Below are 22,460 nucleotides of genomic sequence, written 5' to 3' on the forward strand. Positions count from 1 at the left end.
ATAGATAGTATCAATACAAGACAATAGCAGCTCCCAGTGGAATGACTTTTTCAAATCATATACTAACATCCTCGCGTTGTTTTTTTTTTTTTTTTTATAATGTAGCCGAGAGGCATTAGTGTCAGCCATAGGTGTGAGGTGCAGCGCTCCTTTCTCTCCTTGTCTGTATTTTACATTTCTCTCTTTTCTGAGTTTTTGCACTCCTCCTGGTAAGACCCATGTGACCCCAAACAGCAGGAGGCACCTGTGCATACATGACTAGTACCTCTTGTTTTTCCCATTTTACCTGCAGGAGCAATGGTACGTGATAAGACCATGTTCACACTTGCGTTGCTTGGTGGCAGCTTTTTCCGCCGGTGGTGCCTGCTAGGTTTTTGGGGGGCCCTATGTGTTTGGTCCTGTGACACTGGGGTTGCAGGGCCGTTCTATGGCCTCCCTTCCCTGTTTGTGCTCGCTTTGCGGGGTTGGCGGTCGCTGACTGACACGGTGGTGAGTTAGTGTAGGGACTCATGTGAACCAGGGGACCTTCACGTGGTACATGGGGTAATATGGTTTGATCAAATTATATATCAACATCCTGGCGTTGGTTCTTAAATGTAGCTGAGAGGCATTAGGGTCAGCCATGGGTGTGAGGTGCAGCGCTCCTTTCTCTCCTTGTCCGTATTTGACTTTTTCAAATGTCAAAGAGCACGGTCAATGGTGTTTTACATTCATCTCAAGGGAACAGAGTCAGTCTTGCTGTAAAGCATGTCACTAAATGCCGTTAAGAACAGCTCAGGCAATATGGCAAGGCCCATAACAATGTAGGCACAGTAAAAAAAAAAAAAATTAAAAGTCAGAAAATAGAAACAGATTAGAATAAAACGTTTAATAGAATAAAAAAAGTTTTAGTATCTGACTCTAATTAGTAAAGAAAATTTAGGTAACATGTGCCCTTTAAAGCTCCCTACTGTTTTATCGCTGAACAAACCAGTCATATGACCTTTAGAGCAGTCTTCTGATTCCTCTCTATATTAGGTGCCATCTATCTATCTATCTATCTATCACATCATCTGCACTGTCAATATGCCAGATCCACTGTATGCAATATCACTGTTTTAAACCCTGCTAACCCACCCATTGCCCTTTTCAGTCCTCCCACAGCCTTGGCATTGGTCTGCAGTCTCACTCTTATATGTCTCTCTGGCCACAGGCCTCTTCATAACAGTGCATGCACTGCACTGAACAAAGTCTTAAAGGGGTAGTGTGCCGGTAAAGAATTATTCACAGAATAACACACATTACAAAGTTATACAACTTTGTAATGTATGTTATGTCTGTGAATGGTCCCCTTCCCCGTGTCCCACCACCCCCACCCGTGTACCCGGAAGTGTGGTGCGCTATACATACCTGTCACGTGCCGACTCGTCTCCGATCTTCAGTCATTGAAGTCATCTTCGGACAGCCGGGCCGAATCCCTCCGACCGTCCTGAGTGCCAGCCCCCCTCTGCCACGTCAAGACGGTCGGAGGGATTTGGCCCGGCTGTCCGAAGATGACTTCAATGACTGAAGATCGGAGACGAGTCGGCACGTGACAGGTATGTATAGCGCACCACACTTCCGGGTACACGGGTGGGGGTGGTGGGACACGGGGAAGGGGGCCATTCACAGACATAACATACATTACAAAGTTGTATAACTTTGTAATGTGTGTTATTCTGTGAATAATTCTTTACCGCCGCACTACCGCTTTAAGTTTGACTTGCCAATCGGATGAGCTGGGAAACGGGAGAAGACAAAGCGGGCTGCCAGAAAAGTACCGACACTCCCCCAACCAGTGCATAATAAGCAGAATGAGCAGGGCTAATGTGAAGATAAAAGAAGGCACTAAAAACAGCAAGGTATTAAAATATTTTTATTTATGCATATATCCACAATTTGTAGCATTTTTATAACTACTTAATGCCCCAGACAACACATTTAACGGCTCTTCTGAAAGAAATTCAATACTGATTCATAACCACATCAGTTAACTTTTGATCTGGTAATGATTTAAGTCAGCTCTGTAGTGGTGAAATATTTACAAATATAAAAAGAATGCCCCCTTAGCAGCAGTCCTATCAGCAGCCTATAGAAGAGATGACAGCGCTATGAAGTGAGCTCACTGTTAATGACGGGCCGCCACAATTGCGCAGCGGTCTGCCATTTCAACAGTGACAGGAGCTGTCACTGTCCGATTGGGACCCCCGCAGTGTGATTGTGGGGGTTCCGATCGTTGTTTCTGACTGCCGGAGGTCCCTTACCTTCCTCCTTGCAGTCAGATTGGCTGCACAGGCAGGCTCTATGCATTGGTTGCAGATAACAAGATGCACATCGCTGTATTCAGACCGACCTATAGAATAAATTTATCATGTCAGTTTTACCATAAAGTGCATTTAAAAAAACACACATTTTATGGTAGATTGAAAGACACCATTACAAAGTATATCTGTTCCTGGAAAAAAAAAACCTCACATGGTCCTGTAGATGGAAAATAAAAGCTCTTAGAAGGCGAGGAGGAAAAAAGAAAAGTGCAAAACTGAAAGTTGGTGTGGTCCTTAAGGCCATTTTAGGCTCTGTCCTTAAAGGGTTAATCCCCTAGATGCTGCCAATGACAATCTAGGCAGTTAAATACTACAAACTGGACACTTCCACTTCCAACCAACCCTCTTTTCCCTGATGCAACCATGTGGTGCCGATCAGCTGTCATGGCTGTGGTCTCTAGCCACCCGCCACCTATTGGTGATAGGAGGGAAAACAGTTGAAGATTCTGGTTTGGGTAATAATATGCTAGTCCTGTTTCAAGGCTCTTTTACAGCTTACGCATGGACTTATAGGGAAACTGTCACTTTTATTCTTGGCGCTGTTTTTCTGTATTTGGATGAAATGTGAATATGCAAATCAGCTGTCATCGCAGCAATGGGCCTTCTGAAGACCTCTGTGGTTGTTATGGTTCTTAGCTCCTATTTGACCTGTACATTCTAGTTATTTTTTTCCTTGCTTATCTCAAGGGATCAAAGCATTCACAATTGTTTGGCATTTCAACTCTTCCCCCTGACTCCTATATCAAGGTAATTAAATATCTTGAAGTCTGGCGGGCCCTGTTACTGTAATGGTCACATTAAGACCATTTCAATGTCTATGAATATTATGACACTTCATTTACCTTGGTGCTTATGAAGTATAAAGGGACAAAGACTTTTCAACTGTTCATTCAGCCAAGCAAGACACACAATATGGCAGTTAAGTTAGGATATTATTATCATCATTTATACGGCATCAGAATATTCCATTGTCCATTTCCAAATACAACATAGAACTAAGACTATATAAGACAGTAAGAGAACATACACTGCCACTGTGGGAGAGTGCTTCTGGTAAAAGTGGAATCAGAATTGTTCTGTTAGAGCCAGGCACTTTTATGTTTATTTTAAGGCTGGTATATCAATGATAAATCTAGTAAAAAATAGTAAGACTTCATATTAATAAATAAAATCTATTGTATGCGGCACCTCCGGAAGAATTCTGCCTCCGCCATGTGCCTGTACAGCAGGATTTTTACAGAATATCTTAGTGCAGGCATGAAATGATAGGTACCCTTTAATAAATCAGTGATCAAAATAGCTTTACAACAAAAAGAAGAAAGTTAGCTCTCTGGCCACCCGCCACCTATTGGTGATAGGAAAGGCAAACAGCTGGGCCTTCTTTTGGAGAAGATTCTGGTTTTGTTAATAATATGCTCGTCCTGTTTCAAGGCTCTTTTACAGGTTACGAGGTCCCGGAATCTCGTATTAAAACAAAACTTTTAATAGGTATTAAAATCCATATCAAGGCCAGGCTCAGACTATGTAAGTGTGCGGCTGCATTTGCGGCTGTAATTGTGCGGCGGTATTTTTGGTGGTTCATGCGTACGCTGGAAAGTATAGGATATACGGCTGCACAGTGCACACTATGTATGAATCTACGGCCCGATCGTAAACAGACCCGTAAAAAATGAACAAGACCATTGTTTGCGGCTGGAAACGCGGCCGTGGATTGACAGGCGGTCCGTACGGAGTACTTCAAAAATAGCCGGCAATGATGCCGAATGCCGATGCCTCTAATAGTTAATATATTAAATTAATAAAACACATTTTCTTTGTAATAAAGTTCCTTTCGTTGTTCAATAATTTAATTCTAACGAATCCATCATTTTGCAATTAAATATACTGTTAAAATAAATAGATATATAAATAAATGTATATTTATATATATATTTATTTTTTGACAGTATATTTAATTGCACAATGATGGATTCGTTAGAATTAAATTATTGAACAACGAAACTGAATTTATTTCATCGAAAATGTGTTTTATTAATTAAATATTAATTAGTACAGGAAGCTCCATAAGCCGTTAATTCATATTGCCGGCAATAGAGCTTTCTGTACTAATCATCACTTTACTTTAATGAAAACATCAAATGTTTCTTCTAATTATGTTATCACAATAGCATTATTAGAAGAAACATTTAGAATTATATGTGCGCTCAGCTGATTGGCTGATCGGCTGAGCGCACATATAATTAGCGGGTCCGCAGCACAGTGACTTCATTGTGCTGCGGACCAGCGAAGAGGACACATCGGGGTGAGTATAGAGCTCTCCCCACCCCCTCCCCAGCACTGCACCCCTCCCAGCAAGGAAGGGGGGGTCGATTAACCCCTTCCTTGCTGGGATGGGTGCAGTCTGACATCAGTCTGGCCCCTAAGGGGTTAAGGGGGATGCAATACATCCTCCCTTAACCCCTTGGGGGCCAGACTGTAAGCAGCGATCTGTAAAGATGCTGCATACTGTAAGGAGCACAACACCGCTCACAATGATGGGTGTTGTGCTCCTGTTTGTGTGTTTTTTGTGTGTTTCTCCCTTTTTGTTTTTCAGATATCGGTATCCTGGGGATTACGTCGGATTCCGTGGACTACGTTGATGACCAGCGTTTCTTGTTTTTTTTTATAAAATGGTCAATGAGGGGTGTGGGGGTGTTTTTATTTGAATAAAAAAATTTTTTAACTTTTGTCTTGTCTTTATTTCTTTACTTTATAGACTTAGTAGTGGAAGCCGTCTAATAGACGGAATCCATTACTAAGTCGGGGCCTAGTGTTAGCCGGAATAAAAAGGCTAACACTAACCCCCTATTATTACCCCAGTACCCAATGCCACCAGGGGTACTGAGAAGAGCCGGGTGCCAGTGGTCCCGGAGCGTCAAAATTGGCGCTCCTGGACCGGGCGGCAGCAGGCTGGTAAGATTTAGGCTGGGGAGGGCCTAAACCAATGGCTCTTCCCACCCTGGTGTTACCAGGCTGCTGTCGTTTGGTTTTTAACCCGGCTGGTTATACAAATAGGGGGGACCCTATGCGTTTTTTTTTTTTAAATAAATAAATAATTAAAAAAACCCGCATAGGGTCCCCCCTATTTTATAACCAGCCGGGTTAAAAAACAAACGACAGCAGCCTGGTAACACCAGGGTGGGAAGAGCCATTGGTTTAGGCCCTCCCCAGCCTAAATCTTACCAGCCTGCTGCCGCCCGGTCCAGGAGCGCCAATTTTGATGCTCAGGGACCACTGGCACCCGGCTCTTCCCAGTACCCCTGGTGGCATTGGGTACTGGGGTAATAATAGGGGGTTAGTGTTAGCCATTTTATACCGGCTAACACTAGGCCCCAACTTAGTAATGGATTCCGACGGCTTCCACTACTAAGTCTATAAAGTAAAGAAATAAAGACAAGACACAAGTTAAAAAAATTTTTTATTCAAATAAAAACACCCCCACACCCCTCATTGACCATTTTATAAAAAAAAAAACAACAAACAACCGCTGGTCATCGACGTAGTCCACGGAATCAGACGTAATCCCCAGGATACCGATATCTGAAAGACACAAAAAACACACAAACAGGAGCACAACACCCATCATTGTGAGCGGTGTTGTGCTCCTTACAGTATGCAGCATCTTTACAGATCACTGCTTACAGTCTGGCCCCCAAGGGGTTAAGGGAGGATGTATTGTATCCCCCTTAACCCCTTGGGGGCCAGACTGATGTCAGACTGCACCCATCCTAGCAAGGAAGGGGTTAAGTGACCCCCCTTCCTTGCTGGGAGGGGTGCAGTGCTGGGGAGGGGGTGGGGAGAGCTCTATACTCACCCAGATGTGTCCTCTTCGCTGGTCCGCAGCACAATGAAGTCACTGTGCTGCGGACCCGCTAATTATATGTGCGCTCAGCCGATCAGCCAATCAGCTGAGCGCACATACTGTGTAATTCAAAATATTTCTTCTAATAATGCTATTGTGATAACATAATTAGAAGAAACATTTGATGTTTTAATTAAAGTAAAGTGATGATTAGTACAGAATCTTCTATTGCCGGCAATATGAATTAACGGCTTATGGAGCTTCCTGTACTAATTAATATTTAATTAATAAAACACATTTTCGTTGAAATAAAATCTGTTTTGTTGTTCAATAATTTAATTTAAACGAATCCATCATTGTGCAATTAAATATACTGTCAAAAAATAAATGTATATATAAATATACATTTATTTATATATATATTTATTTTAACAGTATATTTAATTGCAAAATGATGGAATCGTTTCAATTTAATTATTGAACAATGAAAGGGACTTTATTACAACGAAAATGTGTTTTATTAATTCAATATATTAAACATGAGAGGCATCGGCATACTGCAGAGGATCGCAAACCCCGGTAATAGCGATTCATGTAAACTGTTTCCCTGCTTTCCCAGATGCATCCAGAGGTGTTTGCATCACTTTCTTAAGATTTTATTTGTTATTTTTAGTTGAACCAGATTTCCAAGTAAATGACCGTATGTTTTGAGCCGCATGTCTATTTTTTCCCACGGCCGTAGTTTCATCCGCACATTTACAGCCGCATAAAAAATACAGCCGCACAGTTACATAGTGTGAACCTAGCCAAAATGTGTATTCTACACAGAGGGCACTAACAACAGATAGTAAAGTGTTGAATCTCAAACCAGAACAAATGGCTTCAGATATATTTTAGCCTTAACACATAATAATTAATCGTTCACTCACTTTTTGATTAAACAATGGCTGATGGCATTAACTATTATATAATCCCGACTGGAGTGTATACATACTGTATATACTCCGGCTTGGATTCAATGCGGCCACACAGAAAACTCACATGTCTATTTTGTGCGGCCGCTATTCATTGCTCTGGCCGCTATTCATTTGGCTACAATAAAGGGCACAGTAACTGTCATAAAGGAACATTGTGGCCTTTAAGGGTTAAAAGGTGAGTGGCCAAATAGGCATCGGGAGTTAGTTATCCAGATTACTGGATTACTGGCACATCATTGCTGCACAAGGCCTTCATGCCAGTATAAAATTATAAAATGTTATAACCACCAGTCCACACTCCCAGAGTTCTTCTTGCTTCTGCCCACTGCCCACAACCGCTGCTGGAACTTCTGAGCTGGTCTCTGAAGTGACAGGTTCCTCAGCTAATCATTGGCTGCAGCGCTGTCCCGTGTCGGTCAGGGATTGGCTCAGCACCCTGTCACTTCAGTATGCTCTAAAGTCCCAGCAGCGGCTGTGGGCAGCAAGCAAAAGCGAAAAGAACAATGGAAGCACAGAGAGGTATGCATAACGTTTATTATTTCTTTACACACTCATCAGCCAGTGATGGTCTGATTGGGCAGAATATGGTTCCATGTAATAGGGCCTTAAAACCAGAGTATTAATAACCTGAAATAACCTAAAAACTGGAATGTACAATTTCCCCACCAGAAGTCATCTTTATGATGCTGGATTATTCTTTTTTTTACCTATGTATTAAAGTATTACACCACATAAAGTGATGTAATCTATATCATAAAAATCAAAGTCTGTCTGTCTGTCTGTCTGTCCTTCTGTCTGTCTGTCTGTCTGTCCTCTATAGACTTCCAAACGCCTGAACCGTTTGACCCCAAATTTGGCACACAGATACATTGGGTGCCCCGGAAGGTTATTGCAGAGGTCCCGTCCCCGCCAGATGTACAGGAGGGGTGGGGGAGGGGAAAGAGAGGCGCCCCATAGAGATGAATTGGAAAATCTCCTCACTGCAAACACAGGTGATATAATTAGCTGCAGCAGACACGGCAGTTGGAGCCTTAGCAACCAATAGGATTACTGCTTTCATTTTCACAGGGAGCAATGGTTGCTAGGGAAGCTGCCTCACAACATCCACAGTAATAACTGGTAGACCCCCTACTCCATCTATACAGTACATGTATATACAGAACCCCCTACTCCATCTATACAGTACATGTATATACAGGACCCCCTACTCCATCCATACAGTACATGTATATACAGGACCCTCTACTCCATCTATACAGTACATGTATATACAGGACCCCCTACTCCATCTATACAGTACATGTATATACAGGGCCCCCTACTCCATCTATACAGTACATGTATATACAGGACCCCCTACTCCATCTATACAGTACATGTATATACAGGACCCCCTACTCCATCCATACAGTACATGTATATACAGGACCCCCTACTCCATCTATACTGTACATGTATATACAGGACCCCCTACTCCATCTATACAGTACATGTATATACAGGACCCCCTACTCCAACTATACAGTACATGTATATACAGGACCCCCTACTCCAACTATACATTACATGTATATACAGGGCCCCCTACTCCATCTATACTGTACATATATATACAGGGCCCCCTACTCCATCTATACAGTACATGTATATACAGGACCCCCTACTCCATCCATACAGTACATGTATATACAGAGCCCCCTACTCCATCTATACAGTACATGTATATACAGGACCCCCTACTCCATCTATACAGTACATGTATATACAGGACCCCCTACTCCATCCATACAGTACATGTATATACAGGACCCCCTACTTAATCTATACAGTACATGTATATACAGGACCCCCTACTCCATCTATACAGTACATGTATATACAGGACCCCCTACTCCATCTATACAGTACATGTATATACAGGACCCCCTACTCCATCTATACAATACATGTATATACAGGACCCCCTACTCCATCTATACAGTACATGTATATACAGGACCCCCTACGCCAACTATACAGTACATGTATATACAGGGCCCCCTACTCCATCTATACAGTACATATATATATATACAGGACCCCCTACTCCATGTATACAGTACATGTATGTACAGAAACCCCTACTCCATCTATACAGTACATATATACACAACCCCCTACTCCATCAATACTGTACATGTATACAGGACCCCCTACTCCATCTATACAGTACATGTATATACAGGACCTCCTACTCCATCAATACTGTACATGTATACAGGACCCCCTACTCCATCTATACAGTACATGTATATACAGGGCACTACAGGACAGGTATACCAAACTGTGACTGGGTAACACCGCCACACCAGACCTGACCAATACCGCCATACTGGGACTGGATAACACTGCCATACCAGACCTGACCAATACCGCCATACTGTGACTGGGTAACACTGCCACACCAGACCTGACCAATACCGCCGTACTGTGACTGGATAACACCGCCATACCAGACATGACCAATACCGACACACTTTACTGAATAACACTGCCATACCAGACCTGACCAATACCGCCATACTGTGACTGGATAACACAGCCACACCAGACCTGACCAATACCGCCATACTGTGACTGGAAAACACCGCTATACCAGACCAATACCGACATACCCCCCTCGAAAAGACACCAGATTTTCTGGCAAGTCTGAACAGGAGGGTACTGCCCCTCTGCAAGGTGCTACCCTACACACCAGACCATGGGTGCCTAATGGTAAATACGACCCTGCAGGTATAGAGGACACTGACACTTTATACCCGGGCAGCGCCGGGTACATTTTCTAGTTATATATATATATATATATATATATATATATATATATACTGTATATGTAACTTATCACTGTTAAAAAGAATATGAGAAGCAACAAAGCAAAAACAATTAGATGTGCATTTCCAAGAGAGAATATATAGTTCTTGAAAAGAGAGCCCCTTTAACAGTGACTTTAAAAGAAACAGTGCTCCTCTAAGAGAAACTTTAACCCTTTAACAACTCAAGACTTTTTTGTTGTTGTTCATGGGTCAGTTAAGGGTGTATTAGGCAGGGTTTTTTGGTGCTCGACCTTTAAAGGTTAACTCTGTTACTGGCCTTCTAAGAGCAGCTTTGGTGCTGGCCCCTTAAGAGTAAAATTGGTATCAGCTCTTTAAAAGCTAATTCAGTACTGGCCCTTTAAAAAGAATTTGGTACCAGCCCTTTAAGGGAAAAATCAATACTGGTCCATTAAATGCGAATTTGGTACTGACCCTCTAAAAGAGACTTCAGTACCTACCCTTTAAGAGCAAATTCAGTACTGACCCTTTAAGCGCAAATTCAGTACCGGTACCTTTAAGAGTGAATGTGGTACCTTCCCTTTAAAAGCAAGTTTGTTACTGTCCCTTTAAGAGCAACTTGGGTACCGTCTCTTTAAGAGCGAATTTACTACGGTCCCTTTAAGAATACCTTTGGTACCGACCCTTTAAGAATGACTTTTGTACCCTGTAGAGATGAGAGAATCTATAGTAGGAACAAAGCAAAGCGCTTCGTTCCCATCTGCATTCTGCCTGCCAGGCTGCGGGCTTTGAAGTTTGCTTTGATCCCTGCCAAGTGTTAGGAAAAGATGGACCCAGTCCTGTAAAACTTCTCCCAGTTTCCTAGGACTGAATCCATCTTTTCCCAGCACCCAAGGAGGAGCAGCACGGAGCGGAGCAGACTTCAAAACCCGCAGCCTGATAGGATAGGCAGAATGCAGATAGGAAGAAAGTAATTTGCTTTGTTCCTACTGTAGATTTGCTCATCTCTCATACCCTCTCTTTAGGAGCAACTTTGGCAGAGGTGTAGCTCGGCTCTCCTGCACCCGGGGTAAAGATCAATTTGGCGCCCCCCCCCCTTGGATGCGCAGTAAGCACAGGGGAGCCCATGTATGTATGTATGTATTATGTATATTTATTTATTTATTTATTTTTTAATGAAGTTTAGGTGAGCGATAGTTTAGAGGAGTGATTCAGTCATCTCTACTGGCAGCACTAGTGTGGTGTTCACAATATGGGATACATAATATATATTTACTGTGTACCTGGAATGTTCATATTTAAAATTTGGTCCCTAAGTACTTTAACGGAGGCGCTGTTGTCTCTGCTCTCTTCTGTCTGTACCTGAGGAGGCGCTGTTGTCTCCGCTCCCTGCTGTCAGTACCTGTTAATTAGGAGTCAGCATTGTCTCCCCTCCCTGCTGTCTGTACCTGAGGAGGCACCGTTGTCTCCGCTCCCTGCTGTCTGTACCTGTAAATTAGGAGTCAGCATTGTCTCCCCTCCCTGCTGTCTGTACCTGAGGAGGCACCGTTGTCTCCGCTCCCTGCTGTCTGTACCTGAGGAGGTGCTGTTGTCTCCGCTCCCTGCTGTCTGTACCTGAGGAGGCGCCGTTGTCTCTGCTCCCTGCTGTCTGTACCTTAGGAGGCGCCGTTGTCTCCGCTACCTGCTGTCTGTATCTGTGGAGGTGCAGTTGTCTCCGCTCCCTGCTGTCTGTACCTGTGAATTAGGAGGCGAAGCTTCCTGATCTATCTCCAGTGTGACACCCAGTGTAATGTGATTCTATGGTGCTGTCTCCTAATGCACAGGTACGCTCAGCAATAGAGTTGATCAAACTTCGGGAAATCCTAGGTTCGATTGAACATTCACAAACCTGCTACATTAGATTGCTGATGCCTTCCCGGTCCGTGGGGAAGGAGGAGAGTACCCAGCTATTACCTAGGCTGAATCCCGGAATTCCAGTCGTTATCCGGGCAGTCTCCTCCTTCCCCATGGACCAGGAAGGCATCAGCAATCTAATGCGGCAGGTTCATGAATGTTCGAGTTCTATAGAACCTAGGATTTCCCGAGGTTCCATCAACTCCACTCAGCAGCGGAGACAACAGCAGTAATACCTCCAGTAAGGTTTTCCATCACCAAATTCAAAATAGAAATAATTTAGAAAAATGTGCTTTATAGATCGGCATAGGGAACCTTGGCTCTCCAGCTGTTGCAAAACTACAACTCCCATCATACATGGACAGTCAAAGCTAAAACTTTGGCTGTCCAGACATGATGGGAGTTGTAGTTCTGCAACAGCTGGAGAGCCAAGCTTCCCTACCCCTGCAGATACTAGGTAAGGTTTATATAAATGTGATATCTATTTGGAAAGGGCAGTTATTAAGGGGTTAAGTATAGAATAATGTACAGCCAGACCCCTAAATAGACATTGGACACTCTCTTGTGTGCCCCCTCATCCCAGACAAGTGTCACCCTGTACCACCCTGCCCCCCTCCTCCCATTGTGCACCCCTGATTATCCTCCTCTTCCCACACACCTGTATCTTCTTTCTTCCTCCTCCATAGTGCAGTGTACATACAGGACCTGCGGTGACATCATAGTCACAGTAACTTTGCTGTATTGTCTCCTGGCTGCTGTTTAGCCCTAATTTGCGCAAAATCGCAGTAAACACGCAGCGATTTTGCACAATTTATAGCTAAACAGCAGCCAGGAGACAGTACACTATGGGAAATAGCTCTTTTGATTAAGTAAAAATTGTCCCCTGCCTGACAGAGGGCAGGAGGCTTCCAGGCTGCCTCATCCACTGGGATCCTTCTCTCTCTGCTCCCTGGGTTGGCGCCCCCCCTCAACTCGGCGCCCGGGGCAGCTGCCCCCCTTGCCCCCCCCCCCCTAGCTACGGCCCTGACTTTGGTACTGTGCCTATAAAAAACACATTTGGTATCAGCTCTTTAAAAGCACATTAGGCACAAGAGCAGCTTTGATACCAACCCTTTAACAGTGACATCCACAGCAGCCTTATAATGGTCTGCTTGAATTGTGGAAATCTGTATTAATGTCAGTGAAGCGAAATCATAAGGACTTGCCATCTTCTATTGTCCAATAAGGGGCGTGTGACTGCGTGGATGTTCTATTGGCAGCTACATTTCAGCTATTTGCATATGTGCTGTAATTGGTCAGTTGGGGCTAAACTGTGTAATATTTGAATTCCTGAACATTCCACCATTCATTTCTATGGATAATTTTTGGTCTTTTACCCCTAGACGACCTAGGACGTACCGGTACGTCCTGGAAGTCTGTCCCCAGATGACCCTGGACGTACCGGTACGTCCTGAGCTATAAAGCGCGTTCCGGAGCGGAGGGCGCTTCATAGCAGGTGGGGGACGGCTGCAATCAGCAGCCGGCACCTTACCATTAATGACACGCTGCAGCGTGACATTAACTCCTCAAATGCTGCAGTGTAGGTGACAGGGGGAGTCCCCTGTCACTTACCGATCGGGACCCCCGCAGTGTGACTGTGGGGGTCCCGATCGGTAAAACGGACCGCCGGAGGTCTCTCACCTGCCTCCGTGCGGTCCGATCGGCGCTCTGGTCACTGAGCCTGCACAGGCAGGCTCAATGAGCAGATCACCGATGACACTGATCAATGCTATGCCTATGGCATAGCAGTGATCAGTGTGTAAAATAAAAGTAATGTATGTACAAGTCCCCCAAAGGGACTTAAAATGTATTAAAAAAAAAGTTAAAAACACCAATACGCTACCCCAAAACCCCTCCCCCAATAAAAGTCGAAATCACACCCAACCCATTATATAAATAAAACATATAAAATTAAATAAATAAACATAATATACTGTAGTGTGCGTAATTGTCGGATCTATTAAAATATAACAAGCGTCATTGCGAACGGCGTACACAAAAAGAGGGGAAAAAGTGTGCGGATTACCGATTTTATGTTACATTATATATATAAAAAAAATTAAAAAAAGTGATCAAAATGTCCAATCTTCACAAATATGTTATTAATAAAAACTAGAGACCAATGCGGAAAAAATGACACCCCATACAGCCCTGTAGGTGAAAAAATAAAACTGTTATAAGCGTCACAATAGCCCCATTTTATTAATATTTAATTGCCAAAAAAAAAAGGATTTCATTAAAAATATATATATAACATTAGAGAATCTGTAAACCTGCATCTGGTTGTGTTCGAGCTGACCTATAGAATAGTGGTATCATGTCGCTTTCACCGTATAGTGCATTACGTAGACACAGGAACCCCCCAAACGTTACCATATTGCATTCTTTTTTATGATTTCACCTATTTATATCTTCATAAATAATATATTTGGGATTCTGTCATACATGTTATGGTAAAATGAAAGATGCCATTACAAAGAACAACTATTCCTGTAACAAATAAGCCATTACATAGCCTTGTAGATAGAAAACTGAAAGTGCTAGAGCTCTTAGAAGGGGAGGAGGGAAAAACGAAAGCGCAAAGATCACAATTTTCGCGGTCCACTGGGTCATTTTGGGCCTGGTCCTCAAAGGGTTAAATGTAAATTTCCTTAAAAAAAAAAAAAGGCAAATCTAATCGAAACAAAAAATACTACACCGCTGAGGGCTTTGAAACACAGTCTGGGTGCAAAGCGGTTCGGGCTGTATTCATTGCAGAAATTTGGAAGAACTTGAAAAAATAAAGGAAAGGTATTACAATATAGTGTTTCTTCAAGCACTGTAATTAGAAACCTCTTACATCAAAATATTTTTCAATCTAGCAAGTACTATTAGGGTATCTATCATTTCAAAAAGTTGTGTAGCTACAAGTACTGGGTCTTTTCTTCTTTGCTCGGCTAAAGCCATCAGTGTATGGAATTGCAAGAAATTCCATAGACTTGCATTGCAAAGAACAATCTTTATCTGCTTAAAACTGCCTTCATTTTTCTCTCTTGCCCCATTCACTCCTAATTTCAAGAGTTCCTCCTTCTACAAGGAGCAGTAAATGTGAGATAGATAGAGTCACCTACAGTCCCAGACCATTGTTTCTAGTCACCAGTATTATCTGCAGCTCAATCAAATTGTCCAATTGGTTGTAAAAGAAATTTAAATGCAGACTATTTTATTTTCTAAGCCATAAATCTAATGAATACAAAGACAGAGCAGACACAGCCCGCTGCAGCTCCACTGCTGCAGAATTTTCTCTGTCTTTGTCTTTATCCATATACTGCACCTACTGCTTTCCCATCCTCCTATCCTTCTGTCTGCAGACTATTACACTTTAAAACAGTTAATAATGGAGACTGTAATTATGGAGATTGTATACTGAAAAACCATTATGAATATGAATCTGTAAGGGAGAGCTAGGGTTTTTTGGCTAATGTTTCCCATGAACTATGATTCTGGCAAATGTAATATTTACCTGCTATAACTAAAACCTCATTTATCATGGTCTATATAAGGGGTCTCAAGATGTTCCTATTCTGACACGCAGGACCAAGCACAATTCATCATCTCCCACAAACGTAAGGCAAGTCACTAAGCAGCTAATTGCCATTGAAACTATTCAATTTTACAACACATTGGTAAGTTAACACGGTGCATTTATAGGTGTGCCATTGTCAAACTTCATCCATATATCAAATCAGAATCTCCTATATATTTCTATTAGCTGATATGCTCATTCAGGCCTATAGGCTGACTATAAGAAGTTCTATAATGTGGCATTGTTTTAGCACATTGGTGTGCCCAGTACAGAAAGAACATTTCATACCTTCCTATGTATAATTAGAAGCATAAGAATTCTAATAAATGGGTTATCCCACATATGGAATAAAATAAAGCCCTGGAGTAAAACATTTTTCTAATGCTATCTATGAGAGAAGCTCTCATGCCTCTGTGCAGTTCTGGTCTCTTTCCTTTCTGTAAGAGGGCCCACCTGACCACGCTTCCAGAAAGCAGCGGTAATTTCCATTGCAGTCTGGCCCTAAGTAACTAAGTCTTATTACAACAGCATGGTTCTACTGTCTCCTTCCACTGGTTAGTAAAGAAAGGAATCCCTCCCACAAAGCTCCAGAAATCTAACTAAAACTTAGTGATATGGTATTTGATTTCCATGCCTATGTACTGTTAGGTCAGTCCCCTTGTGTATACAAGATTTTACTTAGACTCGAAAGTGTGGTTTCCTGATCTATTGAGCCAATGTAAAAACCTCTATAAGTGAAGTAAATTTTGACAGGGTGCCAATGTATCGCTGCCTCAGAAGGCATAATGGTAGTGTGAACCCAGTCTTATTTATTATTCGTAAAACATATACTTCCTTCATGCTCTTCTATTAATCTATGTACAGTACGCTCATTTGTAATTTAAAAAAAAAATGTTGCTTTCTAGGGACATATCAAAAGTTTTTATTGGTCAGGGTCTAAGTGTTCAGTAAGTTTGGAGCATTCAGTAGAATGAAAAGGGGGTAGGAGCACTCTGTCAATTACTTCTCTTCCCGCTCTGTGTCTAAGAGACTTAGATGAGCCTATCCAAGTCACGTGACACAGAGCTGGTAGAGAATGCACTAAACATATACCTTTCCCAGCTAATTCTAGGGATCAGTCAGGGTCTGTACATCCTGTACATCCATCCTAATATATTTTGATATGTCTCTATGACACATCAAAAGTTTTTATTAATGGCAAGTTTGTGGAATATTTTAAACATATGGCTGGGTTCACACTACGTATATTTCAGTCAGTATTGTGGTCCTCATATTGCAACCAAAACCAGGAGTGGATTAAAAACACAGAAAGGATCTGTTCACACAATGTTGAAATTGAGTGGATGGCCGCCATATAACAGTAAATAACTGCCATTATTTCAATATCTCAACAATATTTCAACAACAGCTGTTATTTTAAAATAACAGCAAATATTTGCCATTAAATGGCGGCCATCCACTCAATTTCAACATTGTGTGAACAGAGCCTTTCTGTGTTTTTAATCCACTCCTGGTTTTGGTTGCAAAATGAGGACCACAATACTGACTGAAATATACATAGTGTGAACCCAGCTTAAAACTGTATATATACAGTGGTACATAGGTTTAAGAGTAACTTGGATTGTGAGCGCTTTGCAAGAAGAGCTCACAGTTTTTAAAAATGGTAACTTGGTTTAACAGCATTGCTTTGGTTTAAGAGCGCCCTGTACTGTGTGGGAGGGGAGTGGGGGAGGGGCATGGTCTGCATAGCAGAGTCTACAGCACTGTACTCTGACCCAGGAGGTCTCCCTCACCTTCCCAATCATAGCAGATCCACTTCAGGGTGGGGCTTGCATCAGGGGACAGGACTGCGTAGGCAATCTCTTCAGAGTTGTAACTCTTCTCTCCACGGAGAGATTGCTGCTATACTGTGCCCACATCTGTCCTGCTCATTCTTTCATTCTCCCTGCAGTCTCTGTCAGCCCTTTTGTTTCCCATCCTCTCCATTCCTGCTATAATGTGCCTGCACTCACACTCAGCTGTATACACTGCTGCTATAATGTGCCTGCACTTACACTCAGCCATAGAGAAGTTTCTGTCACTGTTATCCTGCACAGCTCTGTGATTCTCACTTCCTGATTGGTCCATGCTGAACACACACCCTTTGCTATTGCTGCAGTGTGACCACACAGACCTCTGACAGCAGCCCTGCATCTCTATTCTAGCCTGTTGTACTACACTACTGCATTGTGGGGATCTGCAGCTCCATCCTGTACCTGCTGCGGTTTATGCACTTAACTATACATTATACTCCACATTCTGATTGCTATACTGTACAGTTACTTTTAATATGACGTATTTAGCAGTCCCAGAACAAATAATGCTCGTAAAAGTCACACTTATTCACCACCATACATTGTGAAATGAATAGAAAATAGAGTCAAGACATTGACAAGGTTAGAAATAATGATTTGTATTTGAAATAACATTGTTTTTACATCAAACTTTGCTTTCGTCAAAGAATCCACCTTTTGCAGCAATTACAGCATTGCACACCTTTGGCATTCTAGTTATTAATCTGTTGAGGTAAGCTGGAGAAATTGCACCCCACGCTTCTAGAAGCAGCTCCCACAAGTTGGATTGGTTGGACGGGCACTTCTGGCGTACCATACGGTCAAGCTGCTCCCACAACAGCTCAATGGGGTTCAGATCTGGTGACTGCGCTGGCCACTCCATTACCAATAGAATACCAGCTGCCTGCTTCTGCTGTAAATAGTTCTTGCAAAATTTGGAGGTGTGTTTAGGGTCATTGTCCTGTTGTAGGATGAAATTAGCTCCAATCAAGCGCTGTCTACTGGGTATGGCATGGCGGTGCAAAATTGAGTGATAGCTTTCCTTATTCAGAATCCCTTTTACCCTGTACAAATCTCCCACCTTACCAGCACCAAAGCAACCCCAGACCATCACATTACCTCCTCCATGCTTAACAGATGGCATCAGGCATTCTTCCAGCATCTTTTCATTTGTTCTGCGTCTCACAAACGTTCTTCTTTGTGATCCAAACACCTCAAACTTGGATTCATCTGTCCACAACACTTTTTTCCAGTCTTCCTCTGTCCAATGTCTGTGTTCTTTTGCCCATCTAAATCTTTTTCTTTTATTGGCCAGTCTCAGATATGGCTTTTTCTTTCCCACTCTGCCCTGAAGCCCAAAATCCCGCAGCCGCCTCTTCACTGTAGATGTTGACACTGGTGTTTTGCGGGTACTATTTAATGAAGATGCCAGTTGGGGACCTGTGAGGCTTCTGTTTCTCAAACTATGGACACTAATGTGCTTATCTTTTTGCTTAGTTGTGCAACGCGGCCTCCCACTTCTTTTTCTACTCTGGTTAGAGCCTGTTTGTGCTGTGCACTGAAGGGAGTAGTACACACCGTTGTAGGAAATCTTCAATTTCTTAGCAATTTCTTGCATGGAATAGCCTTTATTTCAAAGAACAAGAATAGACTGTCGAGTTTCAGATGAAAGTTCTCTTTTTCTGGCCATTTTGAGCGTTTAATTGACCCCACAAATGTGATGCTCCAGAAACTCAATCTGCTCAAAGGAAGGTCAGTTTTGTAGCTTCTGTAACGAGCTAGACTGTTTTCAGATGTGTGAACATGATTGCACAAGGGTTTTCTAATCATCAATTAGCCTTCTGAGCCAATGAGCAAACACATTGTACCATTAGAACACTGGAGTGATAGTTGCTGGAAATGGGCCTCTATACACCTATGTAGATATTGCACCAAAAACCAGACATTTGCAGCTAGAATAGTCATTTACCACATTAGCAATGTATAGAGTGTATTGGTTTAAAGTTAGGACTAGTTTAAAGTTATCTTCATTGAAAAGTACATTGCTTTTCCTTCAAAAATAAGGACATTTCAATGTGACCCCAAACTTTTGAACGGTAGTGTATATATTTGTAGTGGATACTCAGTAAGCAAGGTTTCATACATTCTTCATCTACTAAACTCATGCATCATATCCTACTCCCAAAATCCCAAGAGTATACTCTTTTTTTCCAGTTCATTTACCTATTAAGTTTCCATGAAAATATCAGTGTGCGTTGCTGTTTTTTTGTTATATTATCGCAGGAGGAAAATGGTTTTATCATATAATCAAAAATACATACTTTTAAATTATTGATGCCTTTTTCATATTTCCTCTGCTTCTTTAGGATATCTGGTTTACAAATGGCTTTTAGATAAAATGTTCCAAAATCTGATCCTCTGGTACATGTGTAAACCAATAGGACAAATAAGATTTATTCAACATAACTCTAAATAGTCATGTCTAACCTGGTTTAAAATACAATACCTGAAATGTTGCCATTAGTATCAGTGTCATATTAGACAGAATAATGAAATAGGCACTGGTGAACGGAAAGCCACATGTGATCGGTTTCTCCTTTTTTATCTATGGCCTAGAATTTCTCTGACATCTATGACTGATGTCACGTACGACTTGAAGTTCACAAGAACATTTACCCTTATGGAAATTAGTTCTACATATCATATACTTGTCCTATAGCAATCCATTCTCGGCCAGTGGGAATTGGTGAGAACGTCATTGTTCTAGTATTACATTTTATAGCCAAAAATAAAGAATAGGCCTGAACACAAAGGTCTCGGTCCAATGACCTACTCAAACGGAGCTTCCACTTGAAGCTTTTATAAAATACAGCAATTTCAAAAGCACTCAAGCAAACAAGGCTGGAGATGTGATTTATAGTATTGGCCCCTGAATGCACAGACTACTACACCTACAGATTTCTATGTGAATTTGTATATCTATGTGATATCTGTATAGATGGCCAGATGCTGCCATTGTGATGATACATAAACAATAAAGTCATTTGCAAGAGAAATTAAAGTGACAGCATGAAATATTGCATGACCATAAGGTTACATATATTACTACATTCAGCCTTCCATAGGAATTTGCCCTGAACTGCCATACTTGTCAAATAATTTTTTGCATTCCCTATCTCTAACTTTGACCATGCCATTGTCATTATGTACAAAAAGATACAAATGCTGTATCAAGATGTCATCTATATACGTAAATGTACATCGGTAAATAATGTGATTAATTTATTGCCAGAATTGCTATGAATGCGGCGATAATAAATGTGTGTGCATTCTTTTTCTACATTTATTATTTGCTTTGGGGAACATGGAGATTATGTGCTTATTTTATTACATTTTCTTTACTTAAACATCTTAGCCCCTTCAAGACAGAGCCCATTGACGCATGGATGTCCGGGTCAAATTAAAGCAATGTTCCTCCCCGCCTTCTAAGAGCCATAGCGCCTTTATTTTTCCACCTAAAGGGCTAGGGGTGTCATTTTTTGCGCCATAATCTCTAGTTTTTATTAATATCATATTCGTGTAACAGAAAATTTTTGATCGTTTTTTATTATTTTTTTCTGATACAGCTGTTTCACACGTATTGTGCTTTATCACAGCCCGGGTGATAAATAGAGATGAGTTAACCGGTTCGGCCGGTATGGGATCCGGTTCGGATTTTTCCAAAAATCCGAGTCCGATCGCATTCGGATTTTTGGAAATCCTATACATATAGACAATTGCTATACATATAGACAATTTCTATACTTGGACCCTTCTGATAGTGTGTATATCACATCTGTCTTATCCTGACTGACAAAAGTACCTGGTGCAGGTGCTACTGCTGTGCCTGCCCTTGCCTCCTTGTTGACTACTGCTGCTCCTGTACTGGCCTCCATGTTGGCTACTGCTGCTCCTGCCTGGCCTCCATGTTGGCTACTGCTGCTCCTGCCTGGCCTCCATGTTGACTACTGTTGCTGATGCCTGTCCTCCGTGTTGACTACTGCTGCTCTGCTCTGCTGCTCTGGTACTGGCCTCAAATGACTATTGCTGAACCTCCACTGGCCTCCAATGACTACTGCTGCTCCTTCGCTGTATTTGTGACCTTTTTCCTGCATAGACCCTGTAATGGTGAATTTCCTGCATAGACCCTGTAATGGTGAATATAGAAGTCTAAAAAAAAAATGACTTTGAGATATCAAAAAGATAATGATGTTACTGACATGTAGAGCCCTAAATTCAACCAAATACACTACCCCAGTATCATATAGATGCTTTAAACTATGTAATCCGAAAAAATCCGAAATTAGGTCGAACCAAACTTTCCGGAAGTCCGGTCGGAACAAACTTTTGAAAAGTTCGCTCATCTCTAGTGATAAAGTCCTTATTGTAGGGCTCAACTTCAAAGACAAAAGATGCTTGGTATGTGCATGGAGATGAGAAGAAAAAAATTAAAAGTAAATTCAAAAAGTTCCTTACTTTATTACAATATTGGCGTTACAGGTAGTAACAGTGTGCTGTGTGGGGTAGGACCACAATAAAATGAAAGTACTGATAAAGTACTGCAGTAACACAATGAAACTGCAATGTGTGAACCCAGCCTAGATGTTCTGCAACTGTTTTTTTTTTTGGGGGGGGGGATGTGCAGGGTGAAGGACTGTAATGAACAGCTGAGGGAAAGCAATGCATTCTGGAACCTGTGGTACTGTGTACAATTGCTCAACCAGGAAGAACAGCCACAAAATACAAAACAAAGACCCCCAAAACAAATGGATTTTTGGTAGTTGCAAAACTGGGTTAGACAGGTTAGCAATGCTATATGCTTCTGCAGGTTTAATTTTTTACCTCTACTTGGAGTTCCCCTTTAAGTTGCAATTCTAAGCTAACCCATTGACAAAAGTTGCAGGATTCTAATTGAAAAACTTTGAACATGTTTGCATGGGCTCTTTAATTAAGATGACTACGTTTAGATTCCAAGGAAAAGACCCCAGTCTTATTTAGTGCCTTTAGCTGTCTAGCTATATTTATTTTATAGTGCTAAAGATGAAAATGTTAAAAGAAGAGCAAAGTCATTGCGGAATTGTTTAAACAGGAGTGATGTTGTAAAATGAGAGCATTTAAATGA

Source organism: Dendropsophus ebraccatus, chromosome 8 (assembly GCF_027789765.1).
Source record: "Dendropsophus ebraccatus isolate aDenEbr1 chromosome 8, aDenEbr1.pat, whole genome shotgun sequence".
In the NCBI taxonomy this organism is placed as follows: domain Eukaryota; kingdom Metazoa; phylum Chordata; class Amphibia; order Anura; family Hylidae; genus Dendropsophus; species Dendropsophus ebraccatus.